Source organism: Tympanuchus pallidicinctus, unplaced genomic scaffold (assembly GCF_026119805.1).
Source record: "Tympanuchus pallidicinctus isolate F22 unplaced genomic scaffold, pur_lepc_1.0 scaffold1, whole genome shotgun sequence".
NCBI classification, from domain to species: domain Eukaryota; kingdom Metazoa; phylum Chordata; class Aves; order Galliformes; family Phasianidae; genus Tympanuchus; species Tympanuchus pallidicinctus.
This window is the reverse complement of record NW_026294618.1, coordinates 7398099-7425077: the sequence shown is the minus strand read 5'-3', so window position 1 is coordinate 7425077 and position 26979 is coordinate 7398099. Positions and strand designations below refer to the sequence as shown.

Here is a 26979-nt window from a genome sequence, read left to right as displayed (position 1 = left end):
GATGCAGATTTCCACCCGTAAAATCTGTAGTGACTCCAAGCGCGATGGATATTTAAAACAAGAAGGGGGAAGAAAAGAAAAAGCACTGTCGGGAGAGAATCGCACCGACCTATTCAAAGGCTCCCGTGGACTTCAAGAGGCTTTGGATCATGCCCCCGGAGAGCGATGATTTAATAAAGCGGGGGTAATATTTCTTTTCAACTGCACGCTACTTTTTGAAGACAGCTATAGGAGACTGATGACCTTATAGGAAATACGCTCTCCCTCATGAACGTCCTCGCCGGGAATGGACGAACGGACGGAAGGAGGGAGGATCCGAGCCGCGGGGCTCCGCACCCACAGCCCCGCGGGGTTGGGGCAGGGGATGGGGAAGAGGACGAGGTGGCAGCAGCAGCGGCGGCGGCGGCGCCGGGGCCGGGGCAGCCTCCCGCGGGGGAGGCAGGAGCGAGGCAGGGAGGCCGGGGGGAGGCGGAGCCGGGCCGGGCTCCACCGCCTCCCGCCGCCGCCACGATTGGCCCGGCCCGCCCCTCGCCCCGGCGTCCAGGCCGCCTCCCTCCCCGGCTAAAGCGGGCAGTAGGTGAGGGGAAGGCGGCCAGACGGGAGCATGGTCGCGGCTTCGCAGCAGCAACAGCAGCAGCACCGCTACCACAACCAGCAGCAGCCGCCTCCGCCGCGCCGCGCCTCTCTGCCCGGCCTCCAGCGCGGCTCCCGCCGCCCGCAGCCGCGCGGGGCTCTGCGTTAGCGGCGCGGAGGCTGCGATGCGCAAACCTCCGCCCGCCGCCTCCGCGCATCCCCCCGCCGCCTGAGGCCCCGCGCTGCCGGCCCAGGGCCGCCCGCGCCCCGCGGAGGGAGGTAAGCGGCGCGGAGCTCCTCGCAGCGCCGGGCTGCCCTGCGCCTGCGCTCGCTGCCCGCATTAAAAACTTCCTGCGTGCCTCCTGCCGCCTGGGGGGTGCCGTGCGGGGCTGTCAGCGTTAGGATCGTGATTGCCGTCCTTTTATTTTCTAATTACTGTTATTATTATTTTTTTTTTCTCTCCCGATTTCTGCTTTATTTATTTATTTATTTTTAAATTAAAAAGGGGCTCCTCGCTGCAAGCCCAGCCGCTCACCCACAACTTCTGGCTTCTCGCCGAGCCGTGGCCGCCCTGCCCCTGCCGCCCCCCACCTCCGGGGCTGCCCGTCCGCGCCGCTCCCTTTCCCGGGGGTCACCCCGAGCTCCGCCGCTTTCGGATCGGCGCGGCCCCGGGGCACCGGCCGTCCCCAATCCCGTCCCCAACCGCGTCTCGCTGAGCCTGGATCTATTTCCATTTCCCTCCCTCCTCCCTCTCCCCATCCCTACGCGTGATTTGTAGCAGGAACTTCTCGCCGAAATCCTGCTGAAATAGATACCTTAAAAAAGCGCTTCTTCCACGTTTCTGCCACTCGGTGCTTTGCCGTTCCTCGCCGGTGTGAGGGTTTGTTTGGATGCTGCTGGGTTTTCTATTGATGCAGTTCGTTTATTTATTTATTTTTCCGAATTATTATTATTTTTAATTATTTTCTTTTTTAATGCATGTATGTAACTTGTGGCTGAGCCCAAGTGCTGCCTGGCTCCGATCAGGAGAGCTGCATCCCCCTGGGTACCTTCACAGAGGTTCGTTATTTGACATGGAGTGCCTGTGCCAGGTTGTTGGGTTCAGGTCTTTTCACCTCCCCAAGAAGGCTGAGAAAGGCCTAAAGGAAGGGAGCAGTGAGGCTGAAGGGTGCTGCCTCTCATACATTTCATAAACGGGCTGCTCCCGGGCTGGGGTTTTCTCTTTTCCCCTCTATGCTTCACTCACAAAGCTGGATGTACTCCTAAAATGACAAAGATGGATTTATCACCCCACCAACACCCCCCAAATTCATGTCCCCCAGGTGCTGGAGTTGGTGCCTCACCTTTTGTGTGTTGTGTGTGAAAATTGTTTAGCAAAAGGTAGCATTCTGGGAACTGCACTAAAGGGGATTTGATCACTTTTCCATCAATGAGGCAAAACAGCGTGCCTGCTTGCTGCAGGCTCCTTATCTGTTCTAATGGAATATTGCATATAGTGGGTTTCTAATAAATGGGAAAACTTTCTTTCCCATCTATTTCCATACCACAGCAGAGGCAGTGTGTGTGCAGGGCATGTGTGCACCTTGCAGTGATTTACACATCTGTTGAGGTATCCTTCCGAGGTCAATTCTGTGATAGTTAAAAATCAAACTCCTGCAGCTTTAAGGTGACTACAGAATAATAAGACTGTCTCTTATAATTAGCAATCTGCTGAAACTTTAAATCCTCCCTGGTAGATGTTATGATCCGAGTGAGGGGAGGCATAGTGTTCCTGCAAGCATTATTCCTTCAGGTTTCTTCTCCTCCAAAACAAAGCAACAGTGCCTTCTGTTATTGTTATATTCTGATTTAAACTGCTAATGGGTTTGAGTCTTCCTTTTTTTTTTTTTTCTTTTTTTTTTTTTCTTTTTTTTGAAGGAGAAACGAAGTCCAACCATATTTTACGCCGGCATTTATCTGCGTCAAACTTTAGTTCTGCTCAGTAGGTTGTTTAATCATGTCTGAATAACATACAGGGTTTTTTTTGTTCCTATAACTTGTCTTCATTGTGTGTATTTATGGAAGCTGTCTTTGATTTAAGACGAAATATGGGAGCTATGCAAATAATTTAGTGACCCATCCAGGATAAGACTCAGCCAGCGTCTCTAAGCTGCATCTTTCATTGCCTCATTTCACATAGATATCTCTTCCCATAACATCTGTGTCGGTATTTCCTAATAGAAAGCGAATAACGCGTGCTATATTTTAATTAAAAATTACAGTTCAGGATTTTGAGTTATTGCCTCTTCTAAAACATGGTAGCATCGTTGTTGTTTACATGAAAGTCAAGCAACATCCGGTTACACCGAGTTGTCTTGCAAGTAAGTGGTCATTAATGCTTAATTTGGATGAATTTTTGTTTGTGCTCGTTTAGCTTCCTGCAGAGAGTCTGAAATGAGTGCTGCAACGCATACACGGTTCTCCATCCTGAGCACTGCCCGACTTCTCTGTATTTGTTGTCTCTGGCAGCTTATGAAATGTGTGCACAGTGTGTCAACCTTTCCCTTAACAACAAAACCTATGAGCAAATGTTCGGTGTGAATTATATTACTGAAATAAAATATTCTATAGTTGTCATGGTTACAAATAGAGGCAGGGTTACTGGTTTTCATCTGCATGCTGGGGAGGGGGAAATCCAGTTTTGTCACTTTTTTAATTACATTTCTAATGAGTGATGGTCATACTTCAGGTACCCGATAGACGAGATACACAGCCGAGCGAATTAGGTTTTGTCAAAGTCTTGCTGAAACAAAAAGTGGCTGTGTGCAGGAGCGGAGCCTTTCTTGTTCATCTGTTCTTTTTTAGAGGCAGAAATCTTGAAATACGAAAGTAGCCTCCTCTTCTGCTTTGTCCTTCTTCTGGGTTCATGTTCTGTCAGGGTTACTGCTCTTAATCCTCAAACAATAATAAAAAGTATGTAGCGTGCGAGGGGACTGGAAATCTTCTAAATGAAAGTACAAGCCGGTAGTAACTTGGCCAGCAATGAGATGAGATTCTGGGGGTTTGCTGCGAGCCATACCTGGTGCTATCACTCCTAATGCCTGCTTGTGAGGAGGATTCATTACCCCAGGCTTGCTGTGCTCACCTCGCTCCCTGCCGGCACTGCTCCTCTCTCTGCTCCCAGCCCATCGTTCCCATTGGAGCCATTCCAGTTCAGCACTCCTCGATCTGTGACCTGGTCCGGGCCCGTAACTATTCTCAGGCATTGGCACCCATCCCTCTGCTGCTCCTCTGTGTTCATCTGTTTTTGTCTGTGCCTTCTTGCTTGCCTGAGCTTTTAATTTACTTTGATAACCAATGGACCCAATTCTTTTGAAGCACGGAAAAATATATTTTTGTATATCCTTTTTTTTTTTATTATTATTCTTCGCTTCTTCAACCTCCTTTCCTTCTAAAGCCTCTGTATTGTGGTGGAAGTTCACACGTGGCTTTGTGGGAGAACTATCCCTGGATACGTAGATGTAGAGAGAGGTTCCCATCTGTCCTGCCTTGTTTAACCTCTGCTCCATCCATTGAATCCCTATTGTGAGATTTATTTATTTTTTTTAATCTTAAAATCAGTTTTTAGGTTTTTATTGTATTTTTTTTTAATTTTTTTGAGTTATTTTGTTATGTGTTGATCTTTGATTTTTTTTTTTTATTTCATTTATTTTTTTTAGCATTCCTTGTTAACATCATATTGAGTACGTTACAACGGCTCTTGCAGTGCCCTGCCCATTAACTTTCACTGATCCACCTGGATTTTCTGCTGCGGGCTGCAGAGCCAGGGGGCCAAGGAACCCGAAGCTCTGATCCCAAAGCTCCTCTTTGCAGAACATCAGCTTCATAATGTACCACAGAGGTCTGCATTGTTTTCAGATCATTAATTCTTTGTGCCATAATCAAGGCTTTCAGCTGGCTAAAATCTCAGCATGGCTTGGCAAATTATTTGGTCTTACAGCCTTTTTTCTTTTTTTCTTCCTTTTTTTTTTTTTTTTTTTTTTTTTCTCCTCTTCCCCTTCCTCCCCATTTCAGTTGCTCGGTTTGGAAACATTAACCTTACCATGTGTAGATTCAGTAACCTTAAACACAGTGCCATTAGTTTCTGATTTATTTGTGTATCTAATAACTTTCTTAAGCACTCATCACTCCCCAGCAGCAATACCGTACCAACAGGTTTCACACTTACCTGATTTGTAACCTACTGAGTTTGCCTTAATATACTGTAGTGTCCTTGAAAGCGTGGTGTTAACCCTTTGTTGCCTTGATATATATATATTTTTTTTTAACTCCCTTTCTGCACAGGGAGGGAAGGGGTTTAGCTCTCCTCTACGTTGGCTGCTCTCCTATGGAGTTCCCCATAGGAAGCTGAGGCTCAGCGCGAGGGCTGGGCACGGCCTTCTGCCAGTGCCCCGCCAGCAGCAGCGCAGCGTATGGAGCTGTGTGAGATGTAAACAGCTTTGACATGCTTCTGTCACTTCTACGTTCCTTTTGTTGCCCAAAGTACAAAGAACTCTTCCTCGGCTAGGAGGAGATTAGAAGGAAATAGATTAAAAATCTCTACAGGAACGCCTCTCTGTCAGGTTTTAAAAACTCAACGCTTTGCAGGTTTTGAATATGCGCTGTTTACCTATTATGGTTAAAACAGGATTGAAGAGAATTTATACCAGAGGTGCCCTGTGAAGCCTTCCCTATGCTGTTGTTATGCAGCCGGTTACCTCTGGGCTGTCTTGACCACCTGATAAATGATGGTAACTGAATTCCTAGTCACACTCTTCCATAAATAATTTTATGTCTTGGATTAGAATATCAGGAACATGCAACTGTTTCCCTTAACTTATGTGTGCTGCTTTTTTCTTTTTTTTTTTTTTTTTTAACCTGTGATGCTAAGGTTTTCAGATGGCCTGAACTTGGGTTTCTGCTGTTGTTGGCATTAATATCAGAAAAACACAATAGGTTTTTGGTAGCCTTAAACTTCAGGTAACTTATGCTGGCTTATAGAACTCGTACTGATTTGCTGAAGCAGTCTGCTCAAACTACAGATGACGACTTTTTACCACGAATTCAGCATTGCTTTTTCATTGTACTTTTGTTTTGCTTTTTATTAATTCCTTGTCATGCAACAAAACGTGCAAAAGTGATATCAAGTGCCGGGACTTCAAACAGAACCTGAACAAGTGTACTAGAACACGCAAATGCACGATTACTGGATTTATCTCATATTCCAGGGCTAAACTCGACATAAATATAGGTGAAATTAAATTTAATTGGGGAAAAAGAAAAAGAGATTATTTCTAAGGATCATCTTTTGGAACTAGTTCAGCGCAGCAGTTTGCAAGAAAAGCTGCCACTGATGTGATTCCTTTGCAATGTTGCTGTTAACTAGGAACTGCCAGACTTGCGTGTTGTAGAAATTTTCTTGGCCTATGTGTGCAGTTGAGATACAATGAGAAGAATCCCTGAGATTCATGTAGTGTCAGTAGCGGAACTGCTGCTGCTGCAGGGCTCAGCCTCAGCATGTGCCCTGAGCAGTTGAGCCGGACTTTAATCATCTGTCTATTGATATTTTTGGACCTTGAGAAGAAGCACTTTATCTGCCTTGACTTTTTTTGAAACAGAATAAAACCCACAAAAACAAATCCACGATTTGCATGACAACGTGGACAGCAGAAATCCAGGATTTGAAGTGTGATTTAAGAGCTTTTTCCTCCAGATACTTGTCCAAGTCTGTGCTGAAGAGTAATAATACTTAAATCAGATAATTCTGCTTTGAGATAAGCTTTGTCAGGTCTGTTTGAGGATTTTGGTTTTTGGTCTGTGAGTGCTGAGTGGTGGGTTTGCAGATCACAGCACAGCGTGGCTGCTCGAAGAAAAGTTTCCCTTCTCAGGCTGAGACTCAAACATGCTCTTCTCCTTATGAATGGACAGAGGAGGATTTAAATGCCTCTGGTTCTTCCAGCCATAGGTAAACCACTGACCAAAAGAGGGCAAGGAGTTCAGGAAGATCATTCTCTCATCATTATACAACAAGAAATAACTTTAAAGTGGATGCAGCTGTGTTTACCTGTGCTTTGAAGTATATATGTCTTGCAAATTTCTGTTGACTGGTTGCTTGTTGAGCACCTGAATTCATTAAATGATTCCTAACATATTGAATCTTTCAAAAACTTCAGTTTTTTTGACTTTCTCTCCATTTTATTCTCTTGCTTGCCAAGAGTGGGGGGAAAAAGTGCCAAGTTGGAACACTTCATGCTACAAAATGTTGTCAGGTATATAAATGTCTGGAAAGTGCTTTTGAAACTATATGAAATTGCTGTAGAATAACCATGACCTTAAGCAGTATTTTATTGAGCTTACTCCTTCCCCTTTCATGGTATTTGGAAATGGGATGGGGAGAAGTTGTGAACTCTGGATGGAACTTCAATGCATTGCCCCTTATTCTAAAATGCAAAGTACATATGTAAGTAAAATAGAATAGCTATCACTTGTCTCAACCAATTCACTATTAAATATTTATGTTCTAAACTATATCCTTAATATTTTGGCATTGTTGCTTGGATTATTGAAGGTAGCAGTGGTATTAGCAGTGAAAGTTAGTTCTTCTTTCTCATTGTTTCATGGCTTTTGTTTTTTTGGTCTTCCGCTATTTTCTGAGTGGCTTGTTTAATGTGATGTATTGGAGGACACAAGGGATATATCAAAAGGATGTTGTGAGGGACAGAAGGAAAAGAATCAAAGGAACTTCTTCCACCAAAATTGTGCAAGAAGCATGAGGCCCTGGTATAGACAGTGATTTCTAGAGGATGGGAATAAACTGTTTCCTGATTATATGATGCTGGTTATTTTAAGGATTCCAATTAAGAAAAATGGATATTTATGCAAGTGATGACTACTTCGAAGCTGCAATTAATTCATCTTTCTCCCTTCTTCCCTAGGGAATAGGAATAGATGCAACCAAGCCCATATGGAGATTGGAGATTCTCCATCATGGATGTAGAGTGTTCTGCTTCCTTACAGGCTAGTCACAGGAAATTTTGCACTGAAGTAATCCCCTTAAATCCCTTGAAGTTCAAGGGTTTGTTGCACCTTGCTGGATGCAGTAGGCCTGAGAGATGATGCCTTACTGTCTCTCTGCTTAAGAGTGGTGATGTGCACAGTCCTCAGTTATACCTGAAATTTTAGAATCAGAAAACAGATCTTGGAACATAGCTTTTACCTCTTCCTTTTTTCAAATGATTTACTTAACTTAGAGATACCTGCCCAGTACTATTCCTGCTCCCCCCTGACCTGCTCCACTTCATAAACAGCTTGATATATTACATCTGAAAAACCTAGATAATACCAAGAGTACTTCTCCGTGTACCCTGTTGGGAACCAAGAAATACCAAATATAGCAAGGATACAGTGTGATGAGAGGCTATGAAAAATGCTTCTTCAGGTGAAGAAAGTGTGTGGTTAACATTTCCAGGTCATCTCTGATGGAATTGCTAATACAGTGCAAGGCAGAATGTTATATATACTGCACTGTCCTATTTATTATAATATTTATGATTCATCATAGGAGGAAAGTATAGGTTGAAACAAAATACCATGTACTAAATGTAGTTCTTTTTCCCCTCTACCCCAATATTTCATGTTTCTGAACATTGCATGTACCGATCAATAGTCAATTACAAGGAGAATTAACTTGGGAGAAGCTTGAATGTATTTGCATGTCGTAACTTGTTTCTCGGTCTGTGGCTTTGTATTGCTTTTCTCCCATGTCATGTTTTTTTGTAAACAAAAACAAAACCCTCCAAATATTTGTACAATTACTTCTAATAGCAAGGCTTGCCATGTCCCATTTGAATTCTGTCAATATGGATTTCTGGTACAGCCTTTTTGCACTGCCCTGCTTGCAGGCAACATCAGTCAAATGTTTGTAGTTACTTTTTTGCTTCTGTTTTATAATAGCTGGACATCAAGGTATTAGGCTTCACATCAAATGTTGCTCTTGGTTACACACATGTAGTTCATAGAAATCAATGTTGCGTAGACACAAATGAGTTGGATTTGATCTTTTTGTCAGTTAACTCTTCTTGCACTTACACAGATACTAGTTTGGATTTTCAGTGGGCTGGATTGAATGCCCTATCTACGGCTTGGAAGCCATGAGACTTTGGTTTATTATGGCTCTATACTACCCAGAGAGTAATGGCCACTCCCCTTGATTTTTGTTAAGCCTCAAGACTGTAAACAAACGTAATGAGATTGGATTAAAAGCTGCCTATAGCACTTAAGAGCTGGAAGGTGGCTGTTGTGGGACCTTCTGGGGAGCCTCCTGATTGATCTTGATGTGTGAATTGTCACAAGAGCCACTGAACTGTGGACCAAATCCTGAGCTAGTTAACACTTGTGGAGCTGACATGTTCCAATATGTATCTGATGTTGTGCAGTGCTTCTGTACCCTGAGGAACAAATCGCTTGTGAAATTCAACTGTGAAGATCCTGAGGTCAAGAGAAGACTCTGCAAATCTCTGTGGATGACAGCAGCTACTAAAGAGGGAATGAGCAGTAGCAGATCAGGCATGTTTTTCTGGTTTCTTTGCTTTGTGTGGTACTTCAGGTACTTCAGAACATCTTTCTTCCTTCTTTCCTCTGTTTTGTATTATAAAATGGGCCAAACTTGTCCTTGGCCCAAATCCGTTGAGTTCAATAAAGTTGCAGTCTGGTACCTTGAAAATCTTAGATAAATGTTCTGCCAGTTCTTTAAAATTATCAAATCCCTGAAGTAAGGCTTATTTTTTCTAGTACACTTCTCTCTTGATTTTTTTATTTTATTTTTTGGTTGGAAGAAAAATGTGTAATTTTATGATTAAACTTGTGGGCAGTTGTAGCTCTGCAGCATCACAACCTTATCTCTCTCTGAACTAAACGGGCAGCGGGAAGTTGTGGCTGATATTGGAGTTATTTGTAGGAGGGGAAAAAAAAAAAAAACAGAGCACAGAAATGGCATAGGAAGGAAACAAAAAGGTTTGCCTGAAGTCTGTAAAATACAGGGCAGGCTCAAAAAATTGTGCTTCAATGCAGAAAAGCAGTCACAGGCAGAGAGGGGAATTGTGGTTCGCTTGCTGCTGTTACACCCTTTATTTTGGTTTGGTTTTTTTTTTTTCCCTTGTCTCAGATAGAAAATTCTGAAAGCATGTTTGTGTATGGAGAGGGGAAGGAGCACTCTCACTAAGAGAGAAATTGCAGCAAGTTTTCCTTAAACTCACTGTTTCAATATCACACTTGAACAGTTCACAGCAGCATCCTTCAAGCCTTCTAAAAGCTGTTCTTAGACAAATCTTGTGGCTGCAGCAGCTAAGTTATTGAGGTATTGTATTGCAAGGATAATGTAAGTAAAACAAGCAAAAACCCACCTCTGTGTTGTGCTGGCTGCTTTGCTTGAAGTAGTTCAGGCAGTTTTCTGATGGCATGGTGAAGGCAGACTGGGCAGAGACCAAGGCTAATAGCCAGTTGGGTGAAGCTGGGAGACTGAGACTGGTTCCTGATGGATACAACAGAGGCACCTGCTGCTTGAAGTGGTGGTTTAATTGGGGTGTTGGGTACCCTTGCTTAGGCTCCTGGTGCAAGTAAAAGTCCTGGTTAAATCTTTCTTCCTCCTATTTTCAGGCCACACCATTTATCAGGCAGTTACTCACCTTCAGCAAAATGTGCATGGGGCCAGATTTCCTATAGGTACTCACTGATATGACACTGCATATCACAAGCCTTCCCATGGTCTAGACATTGCTTTGCAAAGTGAGTCTTTGGTTGCATGGAGGTGACTTGTTTGTTTGTTTGTTTTGTTGTTGTTCTTCTTGTTTTGTTTTTTAAAGGGTAAAATCTATTTATTTTTTTTTTCTATGTAAAGATTGCTGTTAAACTTACAAGCAATCAGAGCTGTGCAGCTTTGGGCTATCTTCTTGATTGGAAAATTGAAAGAGACAAGGGGAAAAAATGGTGGCTTTCTCTTCTCTATGCTTGACAGGCATAGTAGCAAGTATTGTGTATTAAAAATATGTAATACTTAATAATAGTGTGATATTATATATGTGCACGTGTGTTCTGAGGGTCAGGGATTGTTAGAAATAGCTTAACTTATACCTGTACTTGCTAATTTAACAGCAGAGCTTATTGAGAAAAAGACTAACTATTAGGATAAGATCCAAGAAACGTCAGTACTAATCTGTGTCTAGAAAATCTGTTAGTTTTAACTTAAGGCAAAATCTAAGCACAGACATCATGCATGTATAACTACCACATGCACAAATACAGTAACTTGGCTTGTTACATCTAATAAATAAGCTTCACTGTAGCTGCAATCAACACAGTGTCTAGAGATGTCTGCAAGAGTGATGATCGTAAATCAGTACAGTACAGCACCAAGTGACAGCGTTGGTCTGTGAAACCCTCAGCTTCTGTCTTCAAAGCCAATTGCAAATGTAGCTCTGAACCTCTTGGTGGGCTGTTGGCAAAGAAGAATAAACAGGGGATCTTTGGATCTTACGCACAAAGTTTCTGATGTCTGAGCTAAAAACGATCTGTTAGCCGAGCCTGGAGCAGGCTTATTGCTGAGATGTGACCTGGCTGCCACTAGAGAGGGACGGAGCTCTGCACAGAGCAGGGGTGTGTTACTGCTGTAAAGGGCAATTTTTAGATAAATGAGGTTTTTTTCGTCACTGTTGTTCACCTTTTAGAGTCTAGAAAGCGGAAGGGTAAATATTAAATCTCACCGTTGTTTGTGCCTCAGAACAATTTGCAAAGCTAAGTGCTGTTGCCTAGAAGTGCCTCTAAAAAGAGCAAAGTGCTTCACACCCCATATATGGCCCATATATGTGATGTATGTAAGTATTTGTAGTTTTTATATGTGTATGTTTTAGAAATATGATAAATAACGTTGTAAAACAACATAAAACAACCATTAATTGCCAGTTGGATTGTGGAAGCAGGAATCAAATTCTGAACTGTCTGGGTGAGTAGAGAAAGCATTGTATCCTATATGGTATGCAAGCACAAAGGAACTTGGAGCAAGCAGTGGGGTTTTCCCATGTTCCTTCATAAGATGGCAATGTTTTATGCTGCTTATCCTTATTTAGCTGTGACCGTGGAGCATTCTTTTTGGGAAGGAGGAGGAAATAAATAAAGAGTCCATAAAAAACACGGAGTCAGCTTTGGTTCTGTGTGTAACAGTGGCTTCTGATGGCCTCGTTACAGTGGTCAGGCTTATGTAGTTGAGTCTTGCCTGATAGCTCTTCTTCTCCACGTTGGCTGTTATCAAAGAGCTGCTTTTCCTTTCCTTTATATATATCCTCAAAGTAGCTGCAGTGGCAGTCTGAACCTTGGTTGCTGCGTTACCTCTTCACTCACTGTATCTTAAGCTTCCAGATCTCTTCTTTCGATTTATTTCACTTCAGATTAATAAAAGCACCACCCATAATTACGGAGCACCTTCAGGATGAAACATATCTGGTAATTTCAATTTATTTCTGAGGATTTTTCTGTCCTTGCCTCCTCTGTTGAGGCACTAAAATCTGAGATGAGGACTGATACTCATTTGCTGTGCAATGAGGGCCTCCTTTCTAGCTGAGCCTCGTGCTCCAACAGGACAAACAACTCTCGACTATGAAAGCACTGCTCTTCTCCCTTTTCCTCTGTTCCAATCTATGAAGATTCTTTTATGCTGAGGCAAAGAGAATGCAACTTTCTTTTTCAGCTTTGTCTAATTCCTTCTCTTTGGAAAGGAGGAAGCATCCTAAAAAGGCAAAGTGAACATTGAAAAGTAATTTCGGTGATTCTGGAATGCTTAAATAGGATTTATTATTATTTTTATTTTTGAGTTGGATTAGAAAGCAGAAATTCTTTTCGGCTAGATACTTAGCAGCATAACATATGCTTTCCAGCCAGGGGTGTATCTGTTTCTTCTGGAAAGCAAGTATGTGCTTTGTCTCACTCTGTTTAAAAATAGTAACCCCATGAATATATTGAAGTCTCTGAACTATTTAGGAGGTGGTTGCTGCTGTGGAGGTCTGCAGTCACGCCCACCAGAGGGCATTTTATCACCAATTTCTTGGGGAGAAAGTTAATTCTTAAGTGATAAGTGCAGTAGTAAATATTGGATGTAAAAGCAGTGTATAAAACATTGTACAGATAGCTTTTTTTGTTTATATATAAATACATATGCTTATTTCCTGGCTGTATTTATATGTAAATAAGTAATAGTGTCAGCTTGTGTAGTTGGGTTTCCCCTTGACTTCCTAAGTAATCCCTAGTTTTACTTAGGGATAATCTGAAGAAAAAGGGACTGTAAAGCTCTTCCACAGCTGGTGTAGCTATTGGTTACCAGGAAACCAATGCCTGTACCCCTGGACCAAACGAGTGCAGTGGGTACTTGGGGTGATTGGGATGTAGGTACATCAAATAACCTCTTGCAGGGCTTCTCCAGAGCAGAGGCTGCTGTTTGGAAGCCCTGCTCATTTAGGAGGCTGGAATTTGCAAATGCACTTAATAGTAAAGCTCGTGCATCATAAGGAAACACTTGGCAGCCAGGGAAGTGTACATCTGCCAGATGGACCTGACGTTTTGCATTTGGCAGCAGTTAATGCTAAGGCATGGTATGCAAAATGCAAGAGTGACAGCAAGAAATGAGGTTTTACTTTAAAAAACTGTATTTTAGTTTTATTCTTCTCTTATCCCATCCATTTTCAGTGATAAAATAAAACCTCTGCAAAAAGCAAAAAAAAAAATTAATCTGCTGCTGAAAATAGTCTCATCCCTTTTCAGGGTGCTTCCTTGTAAAGTTAACATCTGTGCTGAAGGTTTGGCTGCCCCTGCTCAGATCTGTGACCTTCGTCAGCCTGGTACAGCGTGCATAATGTGATTTAATTCCTTTTGGTTCCCTGTGGACAAATGTATTCACTCCACCAGAGCCCTCGTGACTTGTCTGCAGCCTCAGCAGAGCCCTGGGGTCATATGAGCACGGGGGACCAAACTGCAAACCTGGGCAAGGATCTGAGTAGCTGTGCTGAGGAAGGACAGTAGGAAAAATATTTCTCCCTGTGCATGATCCTCATGGCACGTGTGTGGGACATGCTGTGAGATTTGAGCACTGATGGCAAGCGTAGCTTGGGGACTTGTGATTGGGACTCATTGTTATGTTTATGTCTTGATAACGGTTGGGAATCAGGCTCACTGAGATTCTAAAACACTTCAAAGATTGCCTAATCCAGCTAGGATTGCCTAGTCCAGCATTTCCCCACTGAAGTACCACACCTCCGTGGTTCTTGATCACCTCCAGGGACTGCGACTCCACCATCTCTCTGGGCAGCTGGATCCAATGCCTCGGTACTTTTTTGGAGAAGAATAATTCAGAGCCTATCTATTGCTTGCCAAAGTGTCTGATAGAATGAAAATGGATTGCAATGAAATCTAGATTATTTATTTTGTTTCCCAAATCATTCTTATCAGAAGTCCGCATATTATTGGAGCAAAGCAAATATGGATCTAGACACAGCCAACCACTACTGTGCTGAAGTGTATATAAGGGCTTGCTTTCTTCAGAGATAAGGCCTTGATTTGCAGAGGTTAGGGCTGTGTTGGTTAGAATGAAGGGAAGCAATGGCAGCAGCGTAATTCTCTGGAGAGCACCAGCTGTGGAGAAGATCCTCATGGTAGGGATAGGTGCACCTTCTTTTGCAGGAGGGGAACTGAGGGTCTGACAGTGTTAGAACAAGGGAAAACTAGAAGAGGGGAGACTTAGGTTTGATGTTAGGAAGAAATTATTTTCTCAGAGGTTGATGAGGTGCTGGTACTGGCTGCTTGAAGAGGCTGTGGCTGCCCCATGACTGGAGGCATTCAAAGCAAAAGGATGGAATCCTGGGCAGCCTGATCTGCTGGGTGGCAATCCTGCCTGAAGCAGAGAGGATTGAAGCTAAATGCTCTTGTAGATCTCCTCCATCCCCAGCCATTCACTGGTTCTTTCAGCATGGTGTGGGCAGGAGGCAGAAGGTGCTGTGGCCTCCCGCTATTCCTAGCCGTTTTTGTTCCATGGAAAGGTACAGCACTGTGGTTTGTAGGCATCTTTACTCCCTCCAGAACTTAGTTAAGGCACTCAAAAATGGTTGTTGGGGAGTTATGTAGAAAGAAGTGCTCATATCCTAAAAATGAATTTGTGCAATGAAAAAGTGAGATGGAGAATTAATCAAGACCAGCTCCTGCCTGATCAGCAGCAGGCTTCTAGTAAATAGCCTGAATGCTTTTAGCCTCTTTATTCAGATGATAGATCCTTTAGCCTTGAAATTTATTTATTTTTCCAGCAATGTTGGTATCTGTGCAAATAAATGACTCGTTTAAAAAAAAATAAAAAATAAAAAAATAAATAGAAAATTACTGATCCTCTGAGGCTGAAACTTTGAATAACATTTTCAACAAAAAAAAAATTCCTTTCCAGAACTGTCCTGAAATATTTTTAAGTTGTCATTTTTTTTGTCCTTGCATTTAGTAGTTTAATTTCATGGAATCATAGAATGGCCTGGGTTGAAAAGGATCTTGAAGATCATCTAGTTTTAACCCCTCTGCTCTGGGCAGGGTTGCCAGTCACTAGACCAGGCTGCCCAGAGCCGCATCCAGCCTGGCTTTGAATACCAGTATTGGAAAGTATTCCCCAGCTATTGTAAAAGAAATTATGTAGTTAATGGCAGTGGCTTTATTTTTTTTCCCTACTTTTGGCAACAAGGTGGACAAAGTGTAGATTTGGGGACCCAACTGTAGAGATTTAAGACATTCTTATTGTGGGTGAGTTGGTCTGCTAAGAATTTTGTTAGGATTAAAAGAAAAAAAGCCACCAAAAAACTGTTCAGATTTAATAAAAAAAAAAAAAAAAAAAAAAGTAGATGGCAGCACTAAGCTGTTCTGAGAGAGAGGATTTGAAGGTGAGAAGGATGAAAAAGCCTGTTAAATTTGCAATTATTGCAACAGTGCAAAGCTCCCGCAACACTATAGTAACTCATATTAGCAGAAGAACCTTGCAATCTGGTTTCCCTGCTGTTACACTGGGAATAGATACTACTGCTTCCTCTCATTTCATTAGCAAGGACCATATGAGGTCTCAGTGTAATTCTGAGCTAAAACAAGCACATATCTAGGTTTCCTACAGAGTGACTTAAGGATTTGACCTGGCTGCTGTTTGTATCTTGGTGCTAACTTATTAGCTGTACAGCTATTGTATCAGAAATCCTTGGCTTCCAAAGTATGTGCAACAACATATTTAACTTCTCTGTGTTTTCATTTTGGCATATAGAGCTGTGGCAAAGTTCTGGAAGTTATTTGCTCAGTTACAGTACCATGTAGCCAATAGCAGTTTTAACAGAATTAGCCTAGAGACACTCCAGACCAGACTGAAATCTTATAAACATGCTGTTTACTCAGGATTTGAATCTATATTTTGACGTGCTATAGCGGATGCCTTTCTTCTCAAAAACAGCTACTTGTCACCTTTAGCTAACTTGCTGCTTTCCTCAGTCTTGTATTGAGCATGGATTTAGGTCATCTCTAGGGAGGGAGCAGGGGGTTAAAATACTCCACCACGGTTGCAGTGGAGCCAGCTGCCTTGCTTGTAAAATAGTTTTGAGCAGAGAAAGCCTGTCTTTCCATTTTCTGAGCTCCCAACTAAAGCCAAAAAAATGTTAACAATGTTGTTTTCTTGGACTTTGAGTCAGCCTGCCCACCAAAATTCAGAGTTCACAATGTGACCCCAGGGAGGGGAAGAAACTTGGATACCTTGATATGCAGCTTTGAACAAAACAGGAAAATCCACGTGGTTTAATTTTGACATAGGAATGAATCTAGCTGTTTTGAGCTTCGTCCTATCCATTAGTGGGCAGGGAAGCCCACTGAAGGTGCAGAAAAGGAGTTCCTTTGAGAGTCTGTAGTGGTAGAAAATGAGGCTTTGTGGATGATGCAAGCCAGCATGCAGCAAAAAGGAGGTAATAAATGCTAACTGCTGGGGATCAAGGTTGATTTATAGCACATCGTTATTTTTTGATGGCTTGCAGGCCTGTAGAGCCTAACTGAAAGAATTGGGATGACTGGAGCTGATCCAAAGAGCCTGTGCTCTTTGGCCTCTGAGGGCTTACAGGCCAACCCTAGAACTTGTTTTGGTCTGCTCCAGCTGAATTTCTTTTCAAATTACTTAACTAAAAATAACTTGCAGATGGCCATCAGTGTGTGACTCAAGTGCCTTGGTTGAGGCAGTGTGTTGCTGTGAAGGAGCCTGCCCTCTGGCATGCCAGCAGCTCCTCAGGGCTGTTAGGCCTGGTGTGTGTGATAGGAGAGCTGCAGTCCTATCCCTCATCAGCTTGTGAGGTCTTAACTTTGCGTAATGCTTCTTGGTGCTTCTGCTCCTGAGTCCTTGTCCTTGGTCACCAAACTCCTCGCACTGGAGACTTCATCATCCAGTAGGTTGTTTATAAAAAGGCTCTGGAAAGAGCCATTGAAATTACTGCAGCAGTGGCTAAAGAACCACTTTGCATCTTAAAGTGCTAAATCATGCCTTTTTGTGTTCTAGTATTGAAGGTAGAAAGATTCTGAGGACAAGCGGCTACTTGTCTCTCAGAAAAATTTTACTTGGTTAGAAGACTCAAATACCCATCAGTGGGATTAACTGCGTTTTTGGGGTGTTCTGCCTGGGGAAGACTGGACATTAGGAAAAATCTCTTTACTGTGAGTGTGGTCAAACAGTGGAACGGACTTCCTAGAGGTGACTGGCACCCATGCCTGTCAGTGTTCGAGAGGTGCTGGGACAACACCCACAGTAATATCTCCTAACTTTTGGTTAGCTCTGAAGTGGTCGGGCAGTTGGACTAGACAGTCTTTGAACATGCTTTCCAGCTGAGCAATCCCATTATGGAGAAATGAGTTCGATAACTTTTTGCCATGACTTTGATGTTATTGAATTTGGTGATTGTGTTCTGCTAGATTGTTTTTAATCTGTCATTAGTATTTGAATGATGAGTCCTTATTTCAGCACGTCCATTAAGTAGTTTTCCCAAGGCTTGGTTCTGATGATGCTTCTGCTGCTGGTTGGATACAAAATAATTATCAATGTATTTCATAACATTAAGGTCTGTAGGACCACTAATATCATTTAATCCAGCCATCAACCCATGCATGTGACCACTCTGGACCATGTCCCTCAGTGCCACATCTAGCCTTTCCTTGAAAACCTCCATGGATGGTGACTCCAGCATCTCCCTTGGCAGCCTGTTCCAATATCTCATCACTTCTTGAGAATAATTTCTTCCTAATATCCAACCTGAACCTCCCTGGCGCAACTTAAGGCTATTGCCTTAAGTTATTGCCATAGAAAGGTTGATAACTTCTCAATCTGCAGTGAAAGTAACTTTGTAGTGTTGATTGCATATACTGTTTCTTGTCATAAATAATGTAGAAATCTGAAGGATTTTAAAGAACTGAAATAAAATGTGATTTGAGGAGACAGCTTTTAAATTCCACGCCTGGAAAATTGGACATGTTTTGAGGATATGGCACAAAACTTGAAATATGGAATAGTTTGAATATTTTCCTGGAAACAAATAAATTTTCATGACTGAATGAAGCTTAAAAACAAGCTATCTATGGAGCTGTCAGACTTCTGGCCCACTTCTTCAGATAGTGACGTAGAGCAGTTCTTGTGGCCAGGTTACTAATAAAATGAGAAATGACCTATTCATAGAATCACTGAGGCTGCAAAAGACCTCCAGGATCATCCAGTTCAACTGTCCACCTATACCAATATTTCCCTACTAAATCATGTCCCTTAGTTTAAAGTCTAAACATTTCTTTGAACACCTCTAGAGCTGTTGACAAAACCACATCCCTGTGCAGCCTGTTCCAGAGCCTAAACACTTTGGGAGAAGAAATTTTTCCTAGCATCCAACCTGAATCTCCCCTAGTGCAATTTGAAGACATTCCCTCTAGTCCTGTTGCTAAGTATGCAAGATAAGAGGCCAGCCCTCACCTTGCTACAGCCTCTTGTGAGGGTCCCCAAACTGAGCTCAGTACTTGAAGTGCATCCTCACCAGTGCTGAGTATAGAGGGATGATCACTTCCCTGCTCCTGCTGGCAATGCTGATAGAACTGAAGATGCCATTGGCCTTCCTGGCCACCTGGGTGCTCTGCTGGCTCACATTCAGCTGAGCATCGACCAACAGCCCCAGATCCGTTTCCTCTACACAGTCCTCCAGCTGCTCTGCCTCAGAACTGTGGCTTTGCCTGGGGTTGTTGTGGCCAGTGTGCAGGACCTGGCACTTTTGATTAGGGCAGTTGTAATTAGCCCTGCCTCTCACTATCTTCTTAAGGGATTGGTATAGGAGTTAAAGATCTCATACCAAGAGTTCTTATCATGGGCTTCCAAATCTCTGGATGATCTTAACCATATGTATGTTTCCAGTAGCTTATAGGGAAATTCTTGCATTTTTGGCCTTGACAGCCGCTTCTGGCTTCCAGTAGCTCTGCAGTCTGGTTAGGCGTTTTGAGAGTATCTTATTTTTATCTGCTCTATAACTTGTAGCTTTTATTGAATTCCCTATTGTTAGGAGACCGAAAAGAGAGAAACTGAAGTTATGACTTCTGAGCTAGTCACGATTTTACATTTTTATTTTGTCTCTAAAGTCTGCTATTCAGTCTTCAGTCTGCCTTCAAATAAGGGTCTTCACATCCGAAATATTGTTGTTATGGTCCTCTGAGCCCTCTCTGAGCCTGCAGTATTTCCCTTGGATTTGGGTGTCTAGTACACAGAGCAAGGAAGCAATACTATTGATTTGATAGTAGCACTTCAAAACTGCTTTATTGCTCAAGCTAACACAGTGAGGGTTTTTTGGTATTGTTTTCCCTGTCTCAGTGAGCAATTGTTTCAGGATTTTTCCATGAGCTTTCCAGAACGGAGCTGGTATTAATACAGCTAAAATACTTGGAAGAAGTCAAGCTTGCTGTCCCTGAAATGAGTCAGCCAATTCTGTTGATGTCAGTGTAGAACTAGGGTACTGAATAGATTTTTGTGAAAGGTTACTCATTTCTAATATGTATTATAACTATAGGATTAGACCAATATTCCATTTCATTACCAAGTCCTACTTTAGTAGGAGATGGTTATTTGTTAAAGTTGAGCTGTTCCCTTAATGCTCTGAGGATTAGAAATGAACTTTTTTCCTTAAACTCCCATTAGCAGAACATGAAGAGGATGGGAAGAATGAGCAGTGCAAGGTATTGTACATCATGCCCCTTTGTTGGCAACTTAGGCAGTGTTTGAGGTGTCTGTTCTGCCTCTACCCAGCAGTTATTTTCAGTGCCTAGCTGTCATTTCTCAGGTGTTTGAGCAACTACAGCCAAGCTTCCACTTTGGTTTGTTTGTGATGGTTTAAGGTAAATAGCACTGATTTGTGAAATATATCCAGCTTGGCTGTCTAGCAACCTCTTTGTGGAAACTTAATTGCTGGGGATGGGGAGGAGGATAGGAAGGATTTGGGTGGTTGGTGTTTTTCTATTTTTATTTAATTTTCATGAAAATTAGGTCCAAATGTAAGTGCTGTGAATTTCCTTCACGCTGAAAATTCCAACAAAACCCCGCTTATAAATACTGAAACAATCAAATAGAAATGCATTCCTTGTTTGTTTGCTTTGGAGTAATACTTGTATATAATCAAATGACTCCAGAAACTGACAGACTGCTTGAAGGACAGCATCAAGTGTGATTCAGGAAAAGTACTCAGTTGGCAACTGTTGGACCTTTATCACAGTTAAGGCTTCTTGGTGCTCCTTAAACAATGTGAGAATGAATAAATAACCATCTTTGGGAAATCTGAGGCAATTGTCTGCTTGGCCCCAGTGTTCTCATTCTGCTCAGTTACTTTCTGCATTTCTGCAGTATCTTTTGTTCATGTACGTCAGACTTGTCAAAGTTTTGCAGATGACAAAGCTGAGATGCAGAGAGGAGAAATGATCTCAGTGTTTCAGGCAAATCCTGAATTGAAATGAATTCCTGGTTATGGTAGAAATATTGCATATAATACACTTCATTTTAGGCTCAAGCAGTCTGCTGTCCTGCGGGCCGGCACTATTTTCTTTAAGACAAAGGTGATGCAGCAGTAGCTGTAGATACTTGAAGTTATAGGATAAGAGATAATGAGATAAAAAAAGAGGTAAAGCGATAATAACTTCTCAGAAAGAGTGTTAGGGTATTGGAACAGGCTGCCCAAGGGGGGTGGTGGTGGTGGTGGAGTTGCTGTTCCTGGAGGTGTTCAGGAAACATGGAGATGGTATCAAGGAACACAGTGGACATGGTAGTGGTGGGCTGACTGTTGGACTTGGTGATCTTAGAGGTCTTTTCCAACCTTCTGATTCTGTGATGCTGTTTATTTGTGCATGGGCTGTCTTGAAGGTGACCTGCCCTCAGGGGCCATCTAATGGCTCTCATCTAATGGGTTACGGTAGGGAGGTGAAGTTTGTCAGGGCATACCGTGCTTTGGGAGGATGTAACAGTGACAATAAAATTGGGTCCACCCAACTGCTGAGAACTCATTTTGTTCTCATTAAGATGAAACTCTTCTATTATGACTGGCCCTCCACTTTTTTTTCCTTCAAAGAAGAAATAATCTTTCACCAAAAAAAAGATTGAGAAATTTTCTGTCATGATGCCAGAGCAATGCCTGTAGCTTTCAGTTTTTGAATTCTGCCATTTTGCTTTGTAAAATAATTGTTGTTTCAGTCCTATATCAGACACTGGAACAATGAGCTCCTTTGGAAGCCCTTCAGTCTGACTTGGTGTGTCTCCATGATGGCCCACAGCCTCAGAGTCCTTGGCAGGGTGCTGGGGAACATGATGTGCAGAGGAGTGGGAAGAAAAAGAGTGGAGCAGAGCTGTAGCAGACAGAGACACTTTGCCAAAGGTGTGACTGGGAGGCTGAGATGTGTTTTGAGAGCAAGGAAGAGGAGGCCAGTGGTGGCTGTGGGGTTTGCCTTGAAACCACCTGGGACTTGAAGTTGATGTGACCAAATCTGGGAGGAAAAACAAACAACAACAAAAAAGTTGGATGCGGCTTTTATCAGCCTCTTTGGAGGCTGGAGTTTCAGGTTTTGTAACTGGTAAATAAGGTAGAGCAACCACACTAAAAGGGAACGTGTATTTCTGGTTTGGTGATTATGGGAGGCCAGCATGGATCAGAGCTGCGAGGTGCTAAGTGGTTGAGTTATCTCTGCTGCCCTTTGCTGAAAGTAACCATTTGGATTGAGACAACTGCTCGTAACCGTTCCATTCCATAAATAAAGTGCCTTGTGGAAAGCTGGATAGATGCAGGTGGCAATTCTTTGCTCACCTGGAGGAACATGGATAACCTACCTCTGATGCAGTTCCAAAAGGTATCACCATTGGTACTCTGCATTGGCACAGCAGAAGAATAGAGCTGGTCGACTTGTTGGTAGGTCCATGGTCTACAGAATGCTTTCGAGGCAGATATCTCTCATCCTATTGCTGCCAGATTCTGTGGGGCTTAGATTATACTGTCTGCAGGTACTAGGAGATTTTGTGGTGGTTTTGCTTTTGTTTATGCTCAAGGAAAAAAAAAAAAAAAGGTGGTAAGGTAAAAAGAGCCTTTTGCTTTTTGGGGACACTTGATGCCCAGGTGCTGCCAGTAGCTGTCAAATTTCAGTAGCTGTCGATTTCCTTAGTACAGGAAAGCTGGAGCTGTGGGTTGAGACTGAAACTCTTCATCAGGAGGATATCCTTAGATCACAGAGCTGGGGCTCAGGCCAGGATCAGAGCACTGATGGGTAATGCTGCTGCAGAGACGAATGGTATAAGCTAGGATGGTGTGGGAAACCTGATGTTCCAGAAAGGAAACGTGTTCCAAGGAAGGAAAGTGGGATGTGCAGGAAGGAGACGATAGAGCTTTACTTGTTTGAGCTTAAAAGAGAATTAGAAGAAGGATAATCTGCTGTGACAGCTGCCAGGTAGCTGCTGTACTGCTGTGTTAGCGTTACAACAGTCCTTGCTTAGCACACACCTGCGGCTGCCTGCTGCTGATAGAGGGATGCAGCCATGGATGGACCAAATGGAAATATTCCCTCCACACAGCAGAAGGAAGAAGTTGACTAATGGGGAAAAGGGAAGTAATCACAGAGAGTGAAACTTTGTGTTTGGAATATGTGACTTGCAGATAAAGAAAAGCTGCACTGTAGCTTATGAAATTCTGAAAACTTTCAAGAAAGCTGGAACTAGTAACTGGAAGGGTTGTATGAAGTAACCTCATTGGTGAAACTGCTGGCTGCTTAGGACCTTGGGTTAGTCAAACTTTTCCTGGTTGTATTTCCATAGAGGAAAACTATCTGGTTAGGAAATTGTCTGTCTGCCAATTGTGCCCTCATAGAGGTTGACTACGATTCCAGCCTAGAATCACAGAGTATCCCAAGTTGGAAGGGACCCATAAGGAAAATTGAATCCAATTATTGGTTCCACACGGGGCCACTGAAAAATCAGAGCTTTACATTATCAAATACTTCCCTTTTAGATTCCTTTTTAATGCATTAATTGTTTTAATCACCTTTATCTCATAATTTTCGCCTTGATGGGATTTCTTCCCATCAGTCACTAACTGCAGGTGTACAATGGATCTTTAACTTTGGATGGTGGCTGTGGCATGAAACATTTAGAAGTATTCACCCTGTTGAAGAATGGGTTACTTCCTGAGAAATCCAGATGGGCACCTTCTTTTCTCCATCTAAAACCAATCCAGCCTTGTCTGGTGAGACTTGTCTGACCTGATGATCAAGAGGCCATACTTTCCCAATTTTCTTCTTGTCTCTTTGCAGCTTTTGCTCTAGGAATGATAATTCTCTGCTGGCTCTGACTGTCACTTCAGAAATAGACTGAGGGGCCGTATGGTGTCCTAGGGCAGCTTTTCTTTACATGACCTACTTCTTTCACCTGGCACCTGCATCTCACACACTCAGCAAATCTGTGTGTGCCTGTGTTTGGTAGCTTCAGAATTTAGACCACTGTTTTTTCTCAAAGTCTTTTCCCATTGTCTTTTCTCATTTCCTCAGAGAGGGAATCAAGCCCAGGAATTGGGAAGGTTCGCCTGTTGGTTAGGCAAATAGCTGGGGCAAAGTGCATGCATCATTTCTGCTGGCGGATGGTCAGCAGAGGCTATTGCCTGCATCTCACCTAAGGCAAAGGTGGTTTTTTGCTTTGAGCATCAGAGGAATCCTTGCTCTTTTCTGTGAAAGCATGTTAAAGCAGCAGCTGTTTGCTTGTTCTCTTTTTTTCTACATTTAAACTTTAATAAATAAATAGATAAACCAACTCTATTGTACAACACCATATCCTTTAAAAACGTGACCATTCAAAAGAAAAAAAATGTGCCTATAAAAGAGTGCTGAGTGTGTGAATGTTTCCACCACTGGCTGCATATGCCAGGCTTACTCTAGCTCTGGCAAGTTCAGAAGCTAAGCAGTGTTCTAAGCAGTACTGGAATACAGGGCGAAAATAAGGGAGCTCCTTCCATCGATCAAACCCAGAGGAGGTAGGAAGACTTAAGTATCCAATTTAAGTCAGAGTGAAATGCTGAACTGTGTTAGTAACAGATGTGGTGTCACAAGGGATGTTCTTTTAAATCCAGCTTGAAAGGAAAACCAGCAACACAGGTACAGGGGAAATGTATAGGAGAATGAGAAAGGGTTCTGTACTTCTGCAAGAGAGACAGGCAAACTAGTCTGCTAGGAAGTATCATAATTAAAAGCAAACTACAGTTGTCAAAATAAGTGAACAAAACATGGTTTATGGTACATTAATTTGTTTGCTTACTTGCACACAACAAAATTTTTTTTGGCTTAGCAATTGTTCTCCCACTCATTAGTGAGAAGTAACTAGATTCTACTGCAGTACTTGCTGGTAAATTGGAGAATGGGGAAAGAAAGGGAAACAAATTGTTCGGACCACTGGTAAGCACTTGTTGACTTGATCCAAATTCAGAGCCATAATTTCAGCTTTCCTTTAGGACTGGGAAGAAACAGCTGCCTGAACAAGAGAGAGGACAGCTGCAAGTCTGCTGCCATCATGACGCTGTTACTCCATGATTCAAGTCTGATTTTTGGGCAGTGTCAGAGGTATCACAGACCTCTGTGTGCGGCCGACCCCAGGCCCTGCACTGCTGGCAGGGGATGGTGCAGCTTGGCCAGCTTTGTATCAGCTTGTTGTTTAGGCTGTAGCTGCCTCTGCTGTTACTCATAGCTTTCCCAGAAGGTACGAAATGAAGCTGGGATGAGTCCTGCCAGCTCCTCTGCTGTGAATAGCATTAGAGAAAACTGACTGGAGAAGAAATTCTTGTGTTGCTGTTGGGAGAGCTAATGGCTGTGTCTGAAGCATTTCCGTGCTGCTGATACTAGGAACGAGGCACTGGTTTGTGTCACAGTTGCAAACTGAGTCCCTGTGACAGAGGTGGCTGCAGTGTGCGCATGGAGGAGGCAAAGAGGATGGCTTTAGCAAATGCATTCAACCCTTGGGCATGGATGAGGGGCAGTTCTTCCCCATATCGTAGGAGATTTCTCTTGAATTGTGTGAGTAAGAGATGTGGGAAAGAAACAGAATAATTCTTTGGACCGTGCTTTGATCAGATGTTTATGCTTCAGTCTTGTAGCCATGTCCTTTAAACTATCAACAAGTTTCTTGGTTACAGTAAAACATGAATCATGTCACTCTTATCTGTTCTTGCTTCACCAGGCAAAAGTCAAACAAGGAGGTCAGCTACAGTGACAGAGAGCCAAAAAAGCCTCGGGGGCTTTTAGCCATGGAAAGACCACAATGGGAAAGACAATCTGATGTGAAGTAGCAGAAGCTTCTTTATGTTTCTAGCATCCTGGATGCTAAGGAAGCACTTTCCCCTATGTGTAACTGTTAATTCTTCATCTCGCTGTTATATCTCTTAGCTGCACAGAGGTGGGAGATGAAGAGCACAATCCTCTTCGTGGAGCACCTCTTGATTTTTCTCTCCTGTGTTTGGCACAGATGTTAGCAAAGTCTGTGTGTAGAGGTATATTCCTTTATAGTGGCTTTGCAGAGTTGAAGCTTTCCTGTATACTATTAGCCTACTCTGCACTGTGCTTCTAATAAGTTTGTTCTAAACTTCTATCCCCACGCTGTCCTGATTCTATGGGGAATATGGCCAGCATATACATATAAGCAAAACCAGAGAGAAGGAATTGCTTATGCTTGATTTCCAGAGCACCAAGAACTGTGCACTACTGGCAAGTGTGGAAGGTTACAAATAGCAATCTTTCATGCTGAACTCTTTATTTTCAGGGTTTTACAGCCTCCATTTAAAATGCTGAAGTACTTCCAGTGTTTTTAGAAGCGATGCAAGTTAATTTTAGAACTTGTGGTGAAGCAGATTGGTTAGTAACTTGGGGTAGCTAGAGCATGAAGAGCGATGGGGTGTCATAACTCTCTGGAAGAGTCATTTGTGCCTAACCAAGCTCGAGATGATGTTATGTCTGAAGGCACTCTGCACTCACTGAAGGCTATGGAGATGGATTTTCCTTTTATTGTCACAGGGAGTCACCTGGGTTGACTACTAACAGAAGCTTGCTTGGCCCTGTGGATCTCTGGATCTGGAAATATAATTTGTTTTGCGAGGTTTATCAGCAGTGCCAAGTGCTGTGTTAAGGTTAATATTACTGAGTAAGAGAAGGTTCCATTTTTATTTTGCTGTGATTGATGGTAAGCACTTAACTGTGTTTAATTGCCAGGTCGGCTGAGCTGGGCTTGTGAGGCATCTTCGCTTATGCGGGGCTGGATGTTTCGGTGCTGAGCTGTCAGATGTACTGCCAACAGTGAAAATCCAAAAATTGACACTGAATTCCTTCATATAGCTCATAAGGAGACCCGAGCCCAGGTCCTTGAGATAAAAACTGGGCAGAGAAATGGTGAAATCTGAGGTGACTGAAGTGACCCATTTTTGTTCAATTAAAAAGTAGAGTGTGGTAAGGCTCTCCTAGGGTATACAGTGCATTGTTGTCCTTTTGACAACAGTTGGACTTGTCTGGGCTTTTGTTTTTTGTGCCCATCATTGAAAACTTAGACTTTGGGGAGAGAAATAGTTGGGAGGAAGCTTTATGTTGGGGTCTTTTTTATAGATGCCATTGTGTTCAGATTCCTAAGAGCCATTCACTAAGGCATGTCAGTTCCTATCTTGGGATTATTTTGTACTTGATTCTGAGTAAATTAAAAACAAAAGCGAGACCGAACGCATTTCGTAGAAATGGTTGGACCATGTGGAACCAATCAGAGTGCTGGCCTTCTGAAGTCATACTCTCAATGTC

General features: G+C 42.7%; 1 protein-coding gene across 5 annotated transcripts in view; it reads left to right on the top strand.

The window, feature by feature from the left end:
• Window positions 1-569: 569 nt before the first annotated feature.
• Window positions 570-26979, top strand: part of KLHL29 (kelch like family member 29) — a 398705-nt gene continuing 372295 nt past the window's right edge. For 2 of the 5 annotated variants that reach the window (XM_052688213.1, XM_052688177.1), the window contains exon 1: window positions 570-852. The gene's annotated coding sequence lies outside the window, so the exon portion shown is untranslated. The remainder of the gene's footprint in view (window positions 853-26979) is intronic. The other 3 variants (XM_052688201.1, XM_052688195.1, XM_052688205.1) reach the window with 3 other exon arrangements.